The 20262-nt window shown below is 44.2% G+C and overlaps 1 long non-coding RNA gene across 8 annotated transcripts in view; it reads right to left on the bottom strand.

Annotated features, from left to right (window-relative positions):
* The window catches only part of LOC138430868 (uncharacterized), a 173725-nt gene that overhangs the window by 48275 nt on the left and 105188 nt on the right, over nucleotides 1-20262 (bottom strand). For 2 of the 8 annotated variants that reach the window (XR_011253421.1, XR_011253424.1), the window contains one exon: nucleotides 1050-1139. The exons of 4 other annotated variants lie outside the window; for them this stretch is intronic. This is a non-coding gene — a long non-coding RNA (uncharacterized lncRNA). Of the gene's footprint in view, nucleotides 1-358; nucleotides 1140-5932; nucleotides 6072-20262 lie in introns of those variants that run through there. 2 more of the 8 variants (XR_011253428.1, XR_011253427.1) reach the window with 2 other exon arrangements.

Below are 20262 nucleotides of genomic sequence, written 5' to 3'. Positions count from 1 at the left end.
GAAGAATGAGAGAGAAAAGGATAGAAATCATTCAATCAAAGAAGACAGTATCAAAATAGTAGCAGAGAGAACGTTATAAAGGGACCTTAGTCCAGCTTTTTGCAAACCAAATCAGCAGTAGATTTTTCTAATAAAATTTTCAAGCAAAATGAATCATGCTTTTAACATCGTCTGTATGGGTTCCAGATTGTTTGGAAGAAAACTACTATGCAAATCCAAGATAGAAATAAATATTATCAATGATGCCTTCTATGAATTTTAAGATTAGAAAAAATGCTATTATCCCTTGGATGAGCTAATCTTCCTCTCTAGAAGACAAGGGTGTGATTCAGAAATGTAATATCTATTCCTCCTTTCCTCCTTTTTAAAAAAATTTTATTGAAGTATAGTTGACTTTTAATTTTTTTTCCACTTTTTTTTTTTTTCCACCGCACCACGAGGCATGTAGACCTTAGTTCCCCAACCAAGAATCGAACCTGCACCTCCTGCATTGAAAGAATGGAGTCTTCATTACTGGACCACCAGGGAAGTCCCATTCCTCCTTTCCTTCTATACCTTAGCCTCAATTCAGGTCTGAAAGTTGGCTATACACACACAAATGCGCAGAGATTTTAGTAACTGGAAATCTATTGTTACAAGGCACAAAATGGATGGTGTGGTTTATATACCTGTGTCTGGTTTCATTTCTATGGTTCCTACTCACTGAATCAGGTATTCTCTTATTTTCATTGATATTTCCCTATAGTCCTCAATTTCTCATTATGTTTTTGCAGAGCTTCAGTGGAATTTAGCAGTAATCAGTCAATTTCATTGTCTTGGTAGGCATCATTCTTCCATATCAGCTGCAATGATTTTCCCTTCCATCAAGACAATTTCTACCTGCCCACCAGTGGAATCGTTTGCCACTAGGCCACCACCTTGCTCCATGGGCATTAACAGCCAACCCAACACTCAAGACATGGTTCTCTTTGCCCACCAGAAAGGGAGCTAGCCAGTCCCAAGTCTTCATCTTTTTGCTATTTTCTTGGAGCAGTCTCAGGCCCACTTACATTAGTGTGGATCTTCTGAGAAGCAGGTGTCTGAAGTGCAAGAGGAACAACATAAGGTGGGAGACTTCAGATGAGAATGCAGAAACAGTGCTGCAAAAGGAAAAAGAGGAGTGGCCAGGTAAAGATCTCAACTGCATCGTAATTCCAAGAAGGTTTAGGCAGCCTGCTGGGATGTCTCCAAACCAACATCCTCTGCTGGAAGAATCCTGTGATGCTGCCAGAACACACCGTCCTTCAAAACAAGCAATCCACACTCAGTAGCTGGGGAGCAGCCCAAAGAAATGTGGGCGTGATGGACTTTCCTTGGTGGTACAGTGGATAGGAGTCCTCCTGCCAATGAAGGGGACATGGGTTCAACCTCTGGTCTGGGAAGATTCCACATGCCTTGGAGCAACTAAGCCCACCAGTTGCACACCACAGTTACTGAGCCGTGCTGAGCCTGTGGGCCACAATGACTAAGCCCACGTGCCGCAACTACTGAAGCCTAATTGCCAAGACCCTGTGCTTTGCAAAAAGAGAAGGCACAGCAATGAGCTGCCTGTGCGTCCCAACAAAGTATGGCCCCTGCTCACTGCAACTAAAGAAAGTCTACATGCAGCAACGAAGACATGACCAAAAATAAATAATTATTAGTAATAATAATAAAAGAAATGTGGGTTTGACATGATTGTGACAGTGGATCCAGAGGACGCATCTGAGATCATTATATTGCCCGTAACAAAATATCTCAGTGGCCCATTTTCACCTTTTCCCCTGGCTCTCCCCCGCTAAGACCACCAGCACCAGCAAAACACACAGTAAAATTTAGATAAAGGAAATTAAGCCAGATAAAGGAAGGATCAGGGAGGTGAGACTTTAGAGGTACCAAAAGACACCCTTGACTCATCCAAAAGTCTCTAATCATCTATTTGCCTGATGGAATTCCATTAACCCAAGGTGACCCTACTTCCCCATGAATAATGTGAATGTGTGGCTCTTCTCTTTAGGCTGTTTATGTTTTATGGCTGATCTCTCAGTGAACTAAGGAATAGTTCATGAAGAAGAAAGATCTTTTTTAAAAAAGAATCATGATTATAAAACTAGGCTAAGTTTTGCATTGGCACGAACATGCTGTCCAACCTTGGGGATGTTAAGTAACATCTATGGGATTCATCAGGGGGCTGAACACTGAGTTACAAAAGTTAGTTCTCGGCATTATGTTCATATGGGGGGATACAGTCATCACCCTATGGGATCTCAGTCGTGACACAGCTTTGAACTGATTCTCCATGTTACTCTCAGCTTTAAAATGATATGATTTCACAGCTTTTCTTAAAAATGAATTTTAACTCTGTTAATTTAGTTGCTGGAATAGCTGTATATAGCATGTCACATAAAATCATCTAGGGACTGGATAATTATGTAGGTTTGGGGTGAATAAGATTTGTTATCATTAAAGCAAGTGTGTCTGTGCTAAATCTCTTCAGTCACGTTCAACTATTTGTGACCCGATGAACTGTGGCCCACCAGGCTCCTCTGTTCGTAGGATTCTCCAGGGAAGAATACTGGGGTGGATTGCCATACCCTCCTCCAGGGATCTTCCCAACCCAGGGTTCGAACCCAAGTCTTGGTTCTCCAGAAATTAGTCATAAATTTTTAAAGAATAATTCGGTCCTAATTCATTTCTTACTACGATATACCTAATTGATTGAAATTTCTATAACAAGGCTTCTATCACCAAGGCTTGAGGGGTCTACCCATCATAGAATGGTTTTCAGCTAGGACTGAATTCATGATCTTTCATTTCTCTTTCTCCCTTGACTAGCAGTAGGGTGTTGAGAAAATAACTTGAAAGCTTTTAAAATCCTGTTTGATGGGGCACTTCCATATAGATAAACTCTTCCTTTTCCAATCTTATATTTCACCTTGATCCAGCATCTCAAGACTCAGTCTTATATGTAACCCAGACCATGCAAGAACATGTTAGGTAAGTCTTGACATGCTCTTTTCTCTTAGCTGGTCCAGAACTTCCCTGACCAAGTTATGCTGTAACTTCATCCTAGTTATTAGTCTGATGACCAGGATGGGCGGTCCTAAGGGGGATGCTCGTGTCTTACAAGGCAGAGACCTCTGCACTATCTGCACTATCTTTAAGCAACAGAAGAACATTAGTCTACAAAGGGAACCTTTAATGGTTTTACAGTAGCCGTTAATGCGTCGTGTCTATGGAACATGTCCAGAGAACCTCTAACCAGGGAAGTTTCTTTTAAAGACTCATGGGTTCACAAGGATAATCCAGGAAAATCTTTTCATCTCAAGATTCTTAACCTTAATCTCATTTGTAGAGGGTACATTTTGCCCTGGGTAAGGTCAGGGTCAGACAGACTAAATTTGAACCTTTGCTATAAATAATTCCCCAGATTTGAGACACACCGTTTTCGAAGAGTTCAAGCCCTCTGTGTCTCCCTTTGCCTGGCAAAGCAGTCGAGCTCTTCATTGCTGCTGCTGCTGCTAAGTCATTTCAGTCATGTCTGACTCTGTGCGACCCTATAGACTGCAGCCTGCCAGGCTCCTCTGTTCATTTCTACTTCATCCAAAACTCTGTCTCCAGGATTCGATTTAGCACCAGTGCATGGAGGCCACATTTTCTGCATCAGTACCCGTGTTGGGCATCTAAACTATAGAATTTTAAGATAATAAATTTTTGCTGTTGTAGGCCACTCAAGTTTGTTGCAGCTTTGACTCCGAAGGGTACTTGATTATCAGTTTTTGCATAAATAGCTCAAGTATAGCTGTACCTGCTTTATCAGCAGCTTGAAGAAATAGTTTTTATTTTAACCTTTATCTCTGTCACCTAATGCCTGTAACAAGGACAAACAGCCCCATATACAGGATGATTGAAAGTACTTTTATCTATGGGCTTCCCTGGTGGCTCAGTGATAAAGACTCCACCTGCCAATGCAAGAGACTTGGGTTTGATCCCTTATCCAGGAAGATTCCACATACTGCAGAGCAGCTAAGCCCATGTGCCACAACTACTGAGCCTGTGCTCTAGAGCCCCGGGGGCTGCAGCACTGAGGCCCTCACCCCCTGGAGCCTGTGCCCTGCAACAAGAGAGGCCACCTCAACGGAAGCCCTTGAACTGCAACTAGAGATTAGCCTCTGCTTGCCGCACCTGGAGAAACCTGTGTGCAGAGCAACAAAGACACAGTGCAACCAAAAATTATCATCATCATCATCAATTAAATTACTTTTAAGTACCTTTATCTAATCCAGCCCTAAGCTGTTTGGGGCTTAGGCACAGCCCCTTCCCTAGACCTGCATCATGCTTCCATCATAAGGGAGTGCCTCCCTGCCTCCAGCCCACCAACTATTTTTGGACCTAATGTTAGCCTCTGAAAATCATATTTATAAAATGTTGGATGGTAATCATCAAGAAATTGTATCATTTTTAATTTTCCAAGGGATTTTAGTAGTGAAATCAAGCATATCAGTTCACTGTTCACTTCTACAGCAGAGTTACTCTTTGGCACTACTGACATTTTGGGCCCGACAACTATTTGTTAGTAGGGGAACAGGGGGCATCGCATGTACTGTAGGGTGTCTAACAGCATCCTTCGCCTCTGCCCATGAGATGCCAGTACCAGCCCCACAGTCTATCTCCCCTTCCCTGGAGTCACCACAATCAAAGATGTCTCTAGGCACTGTCAAATTTCCCCAGGGAACAAATTACTCCCCACCTCTCCCTGTGAACCATTGTCCTACAGACACATTTATGCAATGCAGACTTGACAAGGTACTTAGGCATTCTTCAGTCTTGCAATCTAATTTTAAAAAACAGAAGGGACTTCTCAAAGAGGTTATGTGACTTGCCCAAGTTAGTGGCAATGCCTGCTTATACATCTACCATCTCCCTGGAGTGCTAGAATAGACCATTTGAAAACTAAACATTTTTATGGGTATTAATTAGTTTCCAGAGCTTCAGTCACCTCTGCAGACAACTCAAATAAAGCCCTGCAGGTTGACCCAGTTTTCTCATCCTTCCGTGGATTTTTTCTTTAAGGTTTCATCCTTCAGAAATTTTGTGGCTAAAATTGCCTCTAATAACGGATGTCAAGAAAGCATTTCTGCTAATTAGCAGGGGTGACATGACAGGCCTCTATGGAGCCACAGAGGTAATTCCACCACAGACATCGCTCTCCTTTCCTTCGGCGGAAACACCTCCTTCCTCCTTGTTGTTAGAGGATGGAGGGCAGAGACTGAGAAGTCCTTCCCTTCTGGGACAAGGAGGTCAGTCTTCCCACTTCCTCAGAGATTTGATCATGAATCAGCCATCATTTGCCAGGGGTTGCCTGGTTTTGTTCATTTGTAGTTCCATTTTTACTGGGTAGAAAAAGACATCAGTAGCAGTCATGGAGGCGTCTAGGTGGCTCCAATCATCATTCTTCCTCAGATTTTGAGGCATAACAATGTCAGTAGAATTAATTCAGTTGCTTTCACTGTGTTTCATACATCACTCACTCACACGCTCCTGTGTTAACACACACTGAGAGCACAGAATACACATTTACATAGGCATCCACCTACACAGGAAGAAAAATATGCTAATTTTTTTTCATTTGTATCTTTTATCTGTGGTTTTTGGATCACTCTGAAAGCATATTTAAAAAATACCAGGAGGGTGAGACAACCAGCCTTTATCAAAACGCTAAACATTAAGCACCCTGAGGCATCTGCTTCAGTCCTCGAAAAACATGGGAATTTGCTAAATGATTAACCAACAACCTAATGAAATTTTGATTTTTCTATTTCATGGTGGTGGGGAAAACTATATGCATTCAGTAGAAACTGTACTTGGGAGCTTGTTTGGAGGTTCTAGCCAGGGATAGCAGCTACTTGTATACCCTTGACTGAAGACTGGTCCTCCTCTCTTGGGGATGGTGGTCCTCTTCGGCCAAGCATGCAGCTTCGTGAGGGGTGCACACGGAGCAGCGAGGGAGGAAGGGGGCAGTCGCCCAGCCAGCCAGATCAGCCAAATCAACCCTGGCGATCAATAGGGTGACAAATGTCGTAATCAGATCGCCCACACATCCGAAACTGTACTTTGACTTTTGATCTTTCCCCAGGCTAGTGACCTGCTCTCTTGAGATGCTGAGCAGAGGAAGCTGAAGTTCCCAGCAGCCCCATCATCACGAGGGTGAACAACTGATACAACCATTCTGCACCCAGACAACCATGCTCTTTTCCACTTTCAGTACAGTATTTAAAAAATGACGTGAGATATTCAACACTTCATTATAACATAGGTCTTGTATTAGGTAATTTTGCCCAACTATAAGCTAATGGAAATGATCTGAGCACAATTACGGTAGGCTGCTCTAAGCTTTGATATTCTGTAGGTTAGGGGTATTAAATGCATTTGGGGTGGGGGGCGGCATCAAGCTGCTTGTGGGATCTTTGGGATCTTCATTCCCTAAGCAGGAATTGAACCTGCACCTTGGCAGCAAGAGTATCAGTCCTAACAACTGCACCAACAGGGAATTTCCTCAAATGCATTTTCAACCTAACAATGGCTTATGGGGATATAACCTCATCTTAAGGATGACCTTAACAGAGGCTGCTGCTGCTGCTAAGTCGCTTCAGTTATGTCTGACTCTGTGCGACCCCATAGACGGCAGCCCATCAAGCTCCCCCGTCCCTGGGATTCTCCAGGCAAGAACACTGAAGTGGACTGCCATTTCCTTCTCCAACGCATGAAAGTGAAAAGTGAAAGTTAAGTTGCTCAGTCGTGTCTGACTCTGCGACCCCGTGGACTGCAGCCTACCAGGCCCCTCCCTCCATGGGATTTTCCAGGCAAGAGTACTGGAGTAGGTTGCCATTGCCTTCTCCGTAACAGAGGCTAAATAACCTATATCACTCTAGCCACATTTTACAGTGCAGTAGATGAAATCCAAATTGTGGGAATGCTTTCTCCATGGCCAGAGAGCTGGAAAGATGTCAGGCAGGCCCTATTCCAGTTTCCAATTGCAAACTGGCCCAGTGCAGTTTCTACCACGCCACGCTGTTGATCTACAGCAGATACTGGCTCATCCTCCCATCTTTAGCTTCCATTCCCATGCCCACATGGATGACTGTTTTTCCCAGAATCATTGGAATGATGTTCGTGTCTTGGGTGATGGTAGCACAGGCCGATAATTTGTCTGATGGTTGATTAAAAAAAAAAAAATAAGGAGATTTGAGTTCCTTTTACAAAAGGAGCTTTGAAAAAATAAAATTTCTCTACCAAGGATGTTATTTCCCACCCCTGGGGACTTGAGGTGTCCAAGAGAACTTTCCAGGACACAAAGCCTTGCAGATTCATATTTGGAATGTTCCCATATAGATTAAGCAACCATAACTGGTCCCTGGGTCCTCTTTCAATCTGAAGACCGAGGATCAGTACAGGAAAAACCCTTCCTCCCCACGTCCTTTCCTGTCTTTCATGGTTGGGCAACTGGGCTTTCATCTCTAGCAAATTGGGGAGAGACCCAAACACTCCCCTGGTGGGAACAAAAGCCGGTTAAAGGACAAACAATGAAACTGCCTTTCATACTGACAAGCTTCACATTTCACTCCTCTTTCCCCTTTTCTCCACGCTTTCCTTCATCTGGGAAGAAAACTTATTTTTAAAAGTACCAAACCCCCTTTGTGTCAGGGAGCCTGGCCGGATTGATAAATCAGGGAGGTCATCTTAATGGGGGTGCTGTCAGCAAACGCCTGCCTTGAAACAAATCAATGTGACAAAGGAGAATGTTCAAGAGGCCCCTGTGTCCTGTAAGAGAAAAGGAACAGGAGATTCTTTTCCACAGCAATATTGGAGTGGACTGGGCCCCAAGGAACCTGCCTCAGAATTGGAAAGGGTTGTTAATAAGAACATCAGACTATCTGGTCGCTTCCTCCCTAAAGGATGGGGGAATGGTTTGCACAAGCCTCTGGGCATCCCTGGCTTCCCCCATTCCCAGTCCTCCCCCGTTTCCTGTCTGTGTTCTGCCGGGCTCCAGGTGTTGCTGTCTGCTCCAACACATGTCTCATTGCCGCAGATATGCTGGGTTTAAATAAGAATCAGATCGCTCTCGTTCGTCTCCAGGCAGACAGTGCCATTTGTCAAACTCAGAAGTGCCCATTGGTGTAAAGGATTTGCGGAGAGCGGAGGATTGAGTGAGGAACAAGCGGCTGGTGTGGCGCATGAGCCTCGGCAGGAAACCGATTTGATCCATCAACTGCGAGGCAGACCGGGTGCCCTCCTCCACCTCCAGTAAATCCCCTGGAGCCTGCCTGGAGCAGCTGTCTTGCACACAGTCCATCCAGATAAATGCAGAAGCCTGGTCAGTTACATTTCAAGGAGGAGCATCTCCATTCATTTCCAAACTGAATGCCCTCTGCTCTGGGAGTGAAAAGTGAAAGTTGCTCGGTCGTGTCCGACTCTTTGTGACATCGTGGACTATACACAGTCCATGGAATTCTGGAGTGGGTAGAATCCTCCAGGCCAGAATCCTGGAGTGGGTAGTCTTTCCCTTCTCCAGGGAATCTTCCCAACCCAAGGACCGAACCTAGGTCTCCGGCATTGCAGGCAGATTCTTTACGAGCTGAGCCACAGGAGAAGCCCAAGAATACTGGAGGGGGTAGCCTATCCTTTCTCCAGCAGATCTTCCCGACCCAGGAATCAAACTGGGGTATGCCACATTGCAGGCAGATTCTTTACCTGCTGAGCCACAAGGGAAGCCCCTACTCTGGGAGCCTCACTATAAAAACCAGATCCCAGTATCATATACTAATGCATAGATGTGGAATCCAGAAGAAAAAAAATGGTAGAGAGGAACCTATTACCAGGGCAGGAATAGAGATGTAGATGTGTGTGTGTGTGTCGGGGGGGGGAGGTATGGACTCAGAGGAAGGGGAGGGTGGGATTAATTGGGAGATTAGGGTTGCTGTACCTATGTCACCATATCTAAAACAGATAACTAGTGGGAAGCGGCTGTATAGGGCAGGAAGCTCAGCTCGGTGCTCTGTGATGACCAGAGGGGTGACTGGGGGGTGTTGGGAGGGAGGTCAAAGAGGGAAGGGATGTATGTATACACGTGGCTGATTTGCTTCATTGTACAAAAGAGACTAACACATTATAAGGCAATATATACACCAATTCAGACTTGAAGAAAGTGGGGGAAACCACCAGACCATTCAGGTATGACATAAACCAAATCCCTTATGACTATACAGTGGAAGTGAGAAATAGATTTAAGGGACTAGATCTGAAAGACAGAGTGCCTGATGAACTATGGATGGAGGTTCGTGACGTTATACAGGAGACAGGGAGCAAGACCATCCCCACGGAAAAGAAATGCAAAAAAGGAAAATGACTGTCTGAGGAGGCCTTACAAATAGCTGTGAAAAGAAAAGAAGTGAAAAGCAAAGGAGAAAAGGAAAGATATACCCATTTGAATGCAGAATTCCAAAGAATAGCAAGGAGAGATAAGAAAGTCTTCCTCAGCAATCAATGCAAAAAAATAGAGGAAAACAATAGAATGGGAAAGACTAGAGATGTCTTCAAAAAAATTAGAGATACCAAGGGAACATTTCATGCAAAGATGGGCTCGATAAAGGACAGAAATGGTATGGACCTAACAGAAGCAGAAGATATTAAGAAGAGGTGGCAAGAATACACAGAAGAACTGTACAAAAAAGATCTTCATGACCCAGATAATCATGAAGGTATGATCACTCCTACTCACCTAGAACCAGACATCCTGGAATGTGAAGTCAGGTGAGCCTTAGGAAGCATCACTACAAACAAAGCTAGTGGAGGTGATGGGATTCCAGTGGAGCTATTTCAAATTCTAAAAGATGATGCTGTGAAAGTGCTGCACTCAATATGCCAGCAAATTTGGAAAACTTAGCAGTGGCCACAGGACTGGAAAAGGTCAGTTTTCATTTCAATCCCAAAGAAAGGCAATGCCAGAGAATGCTCAAACTACCACACAATTGCACTCATCTCACACGCTAGTAAAGTAATGCTCAAAATTCTCCAAGCAGATGTTCAACCTGGTTTTAGAAAAGGCAGAGGAACCAGAGATCAAATTGCCAACATCTGCTGGATCATGGAAAAGGCAAGAGGGTTCCAGAAAAACATCTATTTCTGCTTTATTGACTATGCCAAAGCCTTTGACTGTGTGGACCACAATAAACTGTGGAAAATTCTGAAAGAAATGGGAATACCAGACCACCTGACCTGCCTCCTGAGAAACCTGTATGTAGGTCAGGAAGCAACAGTTAGGACTGGACGTGAAACAACAGACTGGTTCCAAATAGGAAAAGGAGTATGTCAAGGCTGTATATTGTCACCCTGCTTATTTAAATTCTATGCAGAGTACATCATGAGAAATGCTGGGCTGGAGGAAGCACAAGCTGGAATCAAGATTGCCGGGAGAAATATCAATAACCTCAGATATGCAGATGACACCACCCTTATGGCAGAAAGTGAAGAGGAGCTAAAGAGCCAGTTGATGAAAGTGAAAGAGGAGAGCGAAAAAGTTGGCTTACAGCTCAACATTCAGAAAACAAAGATCATGGCATCCAGTCCCATCACTTCATGGCAAATATCGGGGAAACAGTGGAAACAGTGGCTGACTTTATTTTGGGGGGCTCCAAAATCACTGCAGATGGTGATTGCAGCCATGAAATTAAAAGACACTTGCTCCTTGGAAGGAAAGTTATGACCAACCTAGATAGCATATTCAAAAGCAGAGACTCTACTTTGTCAACAAAGGTCCGTCTAGCCAAGGCTATGGTTTTTCCAGTGGTCATGTATGGATGTGAGAGTTGGACTAAAAAGAAAGCTGAGCACCGAAGAATTGTTGCTTTTGAACTGTGGTGTTGGAGAAGACTCTTGAGAGTCCCTTAGACTGCAAGGAGATCCAACCAGTCCATCCTAAAGGAGACCAGTCCTGGGTGTTCATTGGAGGGACTGATGTTGAAGCTGTAACTCCAATACTTTGGCCACCTGATGTGGAGAGCTGACTCATTTGAAAAGACCCTGATGCTGGGAAAGATTGAGGGCAGGAGGAGAAGGGGATGACAGAGGATGAGATGGTTGGATGGCATCACTGACACAATGGACATGGGTTTGGGTGGACTCTGGGAGTTGGTGATGGACAGGGAGGCCTGGCGTGCTGTGGTTCATGGGGTCGCAAAGAGCTGGACAAAAATGAGCGACTGAACTGAACTGAACTGATATACTCCAGTAAATAAAATAAAATAAATTGCAAGTCTGGACCAATAAGCAAACAAAACACCCTAACTCTGGTCTGACTCTAACCTAGTAAGAGGGGGGCTTTCCTCAACAGAGGTGCCATCAGGGTAACCAACACACAATTTACATCAAATACTGTTGGCCAGTCTGCTACACATTCGATGCTCTCTGGCCACTCGGCGACTTCACTTATATTGTTTCCCAGAAAGTCTCTCCCCCTGAACTATGTACTACGACACAGCTCTTAAGGAGATTTCAAGTTGCTTTTAGTCTGTGTGAGAGAATTTAATTAAATGCTCATCAAACTTGCTTTTTTGTTTTTTCTGGGTGCACAGTTAAAGTTCATTTCCAAGCCTCTCGCATAATCAGGAAAAGCCATGAGACCAAACTCTAGAAAAAGGAATACGGGCAGAAGTGCTTTTTGCCACATCCAAGCGTGACCCATGAAAGACTCATTCAACCCTCCTCATTCCTTTCTTCCTTTGCCTACTGGCCTGAGGCAAAAAAAAAAAAGAAAAAAGAAAGAAATGTCAAGAAGGATTTCAGGAACCCCCCTACTTGAGGCCCTAGAAAGAATCCTGGGTCTGGGGATGTGACCATGGAGAGCAGAGAATCTCCATCAACCTGCCCTGGACCAGGACAGGGCGCAGAAACACAAATCTTTGTTAAGTTAATCCACTGAGACTTGGGAGTTGCTTGTTAAAACAAGGGCTTCCAGAGAGGCTATGCTGGAGAACAAGGGCTTCCCAGGTGGTGCTAGTGGTAAAGAAGTGAAAGTGAAGTCGGTCAGTCGTGTCTGACTCTTTGCAACCCCATGGTCTTTAGCCCACCAGACTCCTCTGTCCATGGGATTTTCCAGGCAAGAATACTGGAGTGGGTTGCCATTTCCTTCTCCAGGGGATCTTCCTGACCCAGGGGTTAAACCTGGATCTCCCGTATTGTAGGCAGATGCTTTACAGTCTGAGCCACCAGGAGAGTTTGGTAAAGAACCTGCCTACAAATGTAGGAGACTTAAAGAGGCACAGAGTCGGACACGACTGAAGCGACAGCACGACACAGCTTGGTGAATGCAGACCGGCAGAGAAAGATTCATGTATGCTGCCTGCCACGTCGATCAGCCTGAAGGAAACCAAACCTTAAGTTGCTTTCATACCTCCAACCTCAGAGGATGGAGAGGATGAACCGGGGACAGAAGAATAGGGAGACATCTGTAAAATATGGTAATATATGCTGCTGTATGTCATATGGCAAAACTAAACTAGATCTATGGAAGTGAAAGTATAAAAGTCATGTCCAAATCTTTTCAACCCCATGGTCTGTAGTCTACCAAGCTCCTCTGTCCATGGAATTCTCCAGGCAGGAATACTGGAGTGGGTTGCCATTCCCTTCTCCAGGGGATCTTCCCCACCCAGGGATCAAATCTGGGTCTCCCAAGTTGCAGGCAGAGTCTTTACCATCTGAGCCGCATAGTGGAGGTCAAGTGTGCAGTGAAGAGAGCACAAAACAATTGTGTAGGACCAAGAGAATCTGGAAAGTCTTCATGGAAGAGTTACAAAAGATAAGTAGAATTGCCACAATTAGAGTAGAGAAAAGGGCATCCGAGAAAGAAAAAAGCTGCTGGTTGAGCAAAGCTGCCTTGAATTCCGTGGCTGTTCTGAGCAGCAAGTGGGAACCCAGAGGAACAATTTTTTTTTAACGGTTAAAGTTGTAAATGCCATGTTATGTATTTTACCACAATTCAAAAATCCTACCATCATGGAGTTTATAATCTAGGAGAGAGAGAAAGAATCAAATAAAAACATCAAATAAAAAAGTATATTCTAGATCAGTTTTGGGTCCATCTCTATTTTACAGATAAGAGGCCAGAGGATAAGACGCATAACAAGCATTTACTCACTAGGACCCTCATGACTCACTCCTGAGTCAATGATTTTTCCACTGAGCCAAGTGTTAGTGTCAATTGCTCAGTCATGTCTGACTATTTGTGACTCCATGAACTGTAGCCTGCCAGGCTCCTCTGTCCATAGAATTTTCCAGGCAAGACTATTGGAGTGGGTATCCATGCCCTTCTCCAGGGGATCTTCCCAACCCAGGGCTCAAACCTGGGTCTCCTGCATTGCAATAAGATTCCTTACCATCTAGGTTACCAAGGAAACCCCCACTTCCTTTTATTATTATAACTTATTTGGCCGCATCAGGTCTTAGTTGTGACAAGCCAGTTTAGTTGCCCCAAGGCATGTACGATCTTCCTGGACCAGGGATCAAACCTGTGTCCCTTGCTTTGGCAGGTGGATTCTTAACCACTGGACCACCAAGGAAGTCCTGAACCAAACTTTCTTTTTGAAGTAGTTCTGCTACCTCTATTTTAACTGAACCATTTGATAATATACTAGAAAGAGAACACGTTCTGGAACCCGAGTTCAGATTTCAGCTCAGTTGCTTCCCAGATTTCCTTCTCAAATGGAAATAACAAGACCTGCTTCACAAAGATTAGCTGTAATTTGCTACATTTACCTCTGGGTACAAAGTAGGAAGATGATGTAAATTAGCTCCCTTTCTAAAAATAAAGGTGTTTTGGTTTTGTTTTGTATTTAAGAAGTTAAATGATCTTTACCAGAGTTTTAAAAAATCAACCCTGACAGTCATATGAAAAATAGATTTGAGAAGCAGATGACTGGTGTTAGAGACTAGATAAGAAGGTATTGCACTAAGGGACGGTGAAGCATCCTCCCAGAGACCCTGGGAACTCTGAGTAGCTTTGGTGGTAGAAAATTAGTTTGACAAAAACATTTGCATTAGCCAAAGAATCACCAGAGTACTGGGTATAACTGTGCCATGCAAATGTATGTAAAACTTAATTGTGGTTGGGGAAGTTTTAAAATTGAACCACAACTAAATATTTCAAGTCAGGATGAAGGATTTTCATGGTAGCCACACAACATTGCAGTACCAGAGAATCTTACTTCCTGTTATCATTAATATCAGTCTCCGAACTTCCCTGGTGGTCCCATTGTTAAGAATCTGCCTTGCAATGCAAGGGGGCGAGAGTTCAATCCCTGGCCAGGGAACTAAGATCCCTCATGACACATAGCATCTAAACCCAATGCTACAATCAGTGAGCCCACGTGGTCTGGAGCCCACATGCCGCAACTAGAGAGCCCCTGCACTGCAACAAAAGATTCCACATGATGCTGTGGAGGTCCCGAGTACCACAACTAAGACCCAACATAGCCAAGTACATAAATACAGGAAAAAATTAACATCAGTCTCCTGTGGGTACCCTCTGACAGTAACCGATGAGGAAGCATACAAGAGCAGGTCATATACCATAGCATCGGGAAAGCTGAGAATGCAGCAAATAATTGGAAGAATTCGGCCAGACCAGAAGAGTGCAATCCTATAAGACCCTCTTGAGCTTTAAGCCTTCCCAGAGCTTCTTGTTACCTACAGAAAAGCTTCTGGGATGGTGATTCTTAGACCTCGTGCATCTAAATCACCTGAACCATTAAAAAGGCATATTCTTACTCTGGCCTCGCTCATGACCTATTGAATTGTCATCCCAGTAGATAAGACAGGAATTTGCACTGTAAACACCGCTTCCTTCTCCCCTACCCTGTGATTTGTGATTAACACTAAAGTTTCAGAACCACTAGCCTGAAAAATTAACTCATGGTTCTCAACATGATGCTTACAAATCCTTCATAAACTTGCCCCAACTACTAACATTTTTTTAAGAGTTTTATTGGAGTGTAGTTGCTTTACAGTGTCATGTTAGTTTCTGCTGTGCAGCAAACTGAATCAGCTATGCGCACACATATAAGCCCTCTTTTTTGGATTCCCTTCCTATTTAGGTCACTGCAGAGCATGGACTAGTGTTCCGTGCGCTACACAGTAGGTTCTCATTAAAGTATTAGTCACTCAATTGTGTCCGACTGTTTGTGACCCTGGATTTCCCGCATTGCTGGCAGATTCTTACTGTCTGAGTCACTGGGGAGGGGCTCAGACAATAAAGAATTCACCTTACAATATGGGAGACTCAGTTTCAGTCCCTGGGTCAGGAAGATCCCCTAGAGAAGGGAATGGCTAACCACTCCAATATTCTCACCTGGAGAATTCTAGGGACAGACGCCCTGGTGGGCCACAGTCCATGGGGTCGCTGAGTGACTAACACTTTCAGGTTCTCATTAGCTGTCTATTTTGTATAGAGCAGTGTAGACATGTTAATCCCAATCTCTCAATTCATCCCACTGCACCTCCACCACCTTTGGTGTCCATGCCTTTGTTCTCTACATCTGTGTCTCTATTTCTCTTTGCAAATAGGTTTGTTTATACCATTTTTCTAGATTCCACTGCTAAGTCGCTTCAGTCATGTCCAACTCTGTGCGACCCCATAGAAGGCAGCCCATCAGGCTCTGCCATCCCTGGGGTTCTCCAGGCAAGAACACTGGAGTGGGTTGCCATTCCACATATATGCACTAATATATGACATCTGCTTTTCTCTTTCTGACTTACTTTACTCTGTATGACCATCTCTAGGTCCATCTACATCTCTGCAAATGGCACAGTTTTGTTCCGTTTTACGGCTGAGTGATATTTCATTGTATTTATGCACCAGATCTTCTTTATCCATTCCTCTCTTTATGGACATTTAGGTTGCTTCCATGTCTTGGCTATTGTAAACAGTGCTGCAATGAACATCGTGATGCATGGATCTTTTGCAATTATGGTTTTCTCTAGGTATATGCCGCAATTACCTTTTTTCCTCATTATTCTCTCCCACTTGCGTTCTAGCATACAAACGAATAACCATTTGTGAGCATACTGAACTTTTCTCCAGCATCACCACCCCAAAATATATTGTTTCCTTTGTGTAGACAGCTTCTTCCCTAACCATCTCGTAACATCTGATTCATCTCAATAAGTGGTAGATACTATATTACCCTTTGAAAAACATTGAGAAATCAGTCCCCAAAGCTCTAACTGGATCTCTAGCTTCTGGGAACAGGGAAAGTGATTGAATCTGGTCTGGGTTTCTCATTGCCAAGCAGGCTCCACTGTGTAATAGCAGTCCTGACTCTGAAAACCCCCTCCCCCAGGTAGAATAAGATGGGTTCAACAACACATGATTGTTTTTCATTCAATGTTTGAGTGAGTGGTTAGACTAGATGAATTGTCTTAATCACCTCCCCCCTTTGCATTTTGGTTAATTTGAACAGTCTTTTATGCCTATTCAAATTATGGCCAATTCAGTTAAAAGCGCAAACTGTCTAAATGTTTTGAGTACTAAACAATGGGCTAATTGAATCGATTTTCACTATTCAGCTGAGTAGTATTGTGGGATAGAGCCATGGCCTAACGTAGAACACAAGACTGACCTTCTGTCTTCGCTGAACAGCCAAAGCAAGTGCAGTTCAGATCGATGGGCCATTCCAAAACAGGCCTGGATTATTTATACAGGTGGACTAGCCCATCATGCCCACAGCCCAGGCACGCAGGTGGGACCACAAGGAAAAACATCGGGTGCACCTGTCTCCACGGTTATGCCACACCACAGAGCCAGCCAAATGAGAAGAGGCCAAGAGTTAAGGAACTCTGCCCTTTCTCCAAGAATACTGTCCTCGGGCAAGCTCTTTCTAGCACATAGGCTGCCGGGGGCATCACAGGGTTTTAGGCATAATTGCAAACTTGACCCTTGTGCCTCTGTCACACTTCCTTGTGTTTCCCTCCAGCCGTGGTTCTCACAATGACCACAGACTGCCTACCAAGCTTGACTTTCCCCTGACACCATCTTACATCCAAAATTTACTTTTGGCCTCTACCCATCAGTGAGAACATATCCCTTCAAACATGTGCTCTTAGGAGACCCTCTGATGAGGGTGCTGGTAGTTTAAGGCTTTCCCACACGCAGTCCTCTCTACCCACATGGCTCCCTCTGTCTTGCATCAGCTGAATGTCGTCTTCTCATTGGATCTTCCCTGACCACCCCAACCAAGGATGCTACGTCCTTCTGCCATCCTCTGTCCTCTATCACACCACCCTGCTTCTTTTGTTGCTCTGCTACCATTGCTCAATTGTTTATTTGCTTCTTTATTGCTTATCTCTTTCAGCGTATTATAGGCTCCATGAGGAGAGGAACTATACACTATTTACTGTTCCGTTCACAGCTGCTAATACAAATGCTGGGCGCATAGAAGGCACTTAGTAAATATTTGTTGAATGAATAGATGACTGGCATAACTGCCTCAGGAGGGACTTATATTTTTGGAAGAGTAGCTTCTTAACAACTGAGACCAAGTAACAGTTAATGACAAAAAAAGCGATTCCCTTTACATCTTTTTCTTTTGCTGTCATGCCTATGCTACATGTTTGTATAATCCTTTTTAATGTTTAAATTTCTTTATTTACTTTAATATTTTTGGCTGTGCTGGGTCTTAGAGCTGTGCAGGCTTTTTCTCTAGTTGTAGCAAGTAGGGGCTGCTCCCGAGTTGCGGTGCTCAGGTTTCTCAACGAGATGGCTTCTCTCATGGCAAAGCACAGGCTCTTCGGTAGTTGCAGCTCAAGGGCTCTTGAGTCCAGGCTCAGTCGTTGTAGCATATGAGCTTAGTTTCCCCACGGCATGTGAAACCTTCCCAGACCAGGGATTGAACCTGTGTCCACTACATTGGCAGGCAGATTCCTAACCAGTGAACCACCAGGGACTGCTACTCCTACTGCTAAGTCACGTCAGTCGTGTCCGACTCTGTGTGACCCCATAGACGGCAGCCCGTCAGGCTCCCCCATCCCTGGGATTCTCCAGGCAAGAACACTGGAGTGGGTTGCCATTTCCTTCTCCAATGCATGAAAGTGAAAAGTGAAAGTGAAGTCGTTCAGTCGTGTCCGACTCTTCATGACCCCATGGACTACAGCCTTCCAGGCTCCTCTGTCCATGGGATTTTCCAGGCAAGAGACCTGGAGTGGGGTGCCATTGCCTTCTCCCAACCACCAGGGAAGTCCTGTATAATCTCTTTTTAAGAGATATATAGTATTGTATACTTATGTACACACACACAGAGAATGTAAGTTGAGTCACATAACTCTCTAGAACAGAGTTCTGACTCTATGTCTACCCAGTGGGCAGTTGGACTGGGCCACAGTGATCTTTTATTTCCTTTGTTTTCCTCCCTGCTACTGATTGTCTGGGTCCAAATGGATTACAGAGCTGGCTGGAACAACTGGTTTGGAGTGCGTGCATATCACATAAGTGGACAAACAGGCAAAAGAGTAATGGGGGGAAAAAAACCTTTAAGTTCTTTGCACTCTGCTTGCTAGTGTTTGCTATCATTCAACCCTGATAATACAGAAGTAAAATATTAATGCACCCACTTAACACTAATGTCCATAACGATAATGTACGCTGTTGTAACCAATTTAAGGCCTGCAAAACCAAACGTTATAAACATAATTTCTTAGTTTTGTTTTATGATAATTGGTAGTAGTTAGCATTAAATTGTAATACCCAGCTTCAAGACAGCATCGAAAAGCATCAGCCCTCAACCAGAGTTCTCCTAAGGGGAAAAAAATACGCTGGAGTTATGTGATGAAAAACTCACTAAATAAGACAAACCGGCTTCTTTCACGTCTCTCCATGTACACACGCACACACAGTTCAGGAAACAGATAACTAAGCGTGTGAAGGAAATCAAAGACCATGGCTAACAATGACAAATCCCAGAGTCACTGGCTTCTGCATGGCTGGAAATCACCACACCGAATGGAGGGTAAACAGCGCCATCTCACAGACAGCTGAAGCAAACAGCTCAGAAAAAATAGAGAGGAGAAAGGGAAAAACTGGGAACAGTGGCAATCTTTATCTCCAGTGAGCAAAACGAGCTTCTTAAAGATGGCAGTCGGAAGAAAAAAAAAAAAAAAAAAAGAGTTTCTACCACCATCAACCGGAAAAGAGAAAACCCACAGCCTGTTTCAAGGCCACTGACTGCCAAGCCCCTGCAGAGTCTTGCTCAGCGCCCTCTAGAGGTCATAAGGGGTATTGGCGCTGGGTTGGGGGCTGAATCCTGAGCTTGTGTCCCTGGAAATGTCATAGACCAGCAGCCCGAAGCATCACCAGGGAACTTCTTTGAAACGCAGTTTCTCAGACTCCACCATGCTGCTACTGCTGCTGCTAAGTCCCTTCAGTCGTGTCCGACTCTGTGCGACCCCATAAACGGCAGCCCACCAGGCTCCACCGTCCCTGGGATTCTCCACGCAAGAACACTGGAGTGGGTTGCCATCTCCTCCTCCAACGCATGAAAGTGAAAAGTGAAAGTGAAGTCGTTCAGTCGTGTCCGACTCTTCGCGACCCCATGGACTGTAGTCTACCAGGCTCCTCCATCCATGGGATTTCCCAGGCAAGAGTACTGGAGTGGGGTGCCATTGCCTTCTCCGCAGACTCCACCCGGGACTTACCAAATCAGAAACTCTAACCAACAATCTGTTTCCACAAGGCCTCCAAGTGATTTTATCTACGAGGCTGAAAGGAGAGAACCATGGCTCTGAGCGTGCAGTTTTGCTGTTGGGGAGACACTGCTTTGGGAAAGATACCCAGTGTTTACCTAACTTGCTTCAAGTAATAAATCCTTCCTCCAATGAATCCTTGACTTGGATGTATCTTTTGGCTTGACACCCTCCTAGAGGCAAATCCAGTTTTCAGGTAACAAAATTTATAGAGGTTCAGTCTTTGATACTGAAAGGTCAGTGCAATCTTTACCTGCGTTTGATCATATTAAAGAAAAAAAAACAAAACTTGAAAGAAATTCAACTGACTTAAGTTTAAATCTTCGCTTTGCTATTGATTAGTCATGTGACATAGGACACGGTTCTAAAACATATCTACCCACAGTTTCCTCTTAGGTAAAGTGGGGACTAAACAGCTATTCCTCAGGTGAACATACAGAGGATTAAGCAGGATAATTT

This window comes from Ovis canadensis, chromosome 26, assembly GCF_042477335.2.
Source record: "Ovis canadensis isolate MfBH-ARS-UI-01 breed Bighorn chromosome 26, ARS-UI_OviCan_v2, whole genome shotgun sequence".
In the NCBI taxonomy this organism is placed as follows: Eukaryota; Metazoa; Chordata; class Mammalia; order Artiodactyla; family Bovidae; genus Ovis; species Ovis canadensis.
Note: the sequence above shows the minus strand (reverse complement) of the source record. Positions and strands in the feature narration are given on the sequence as shown.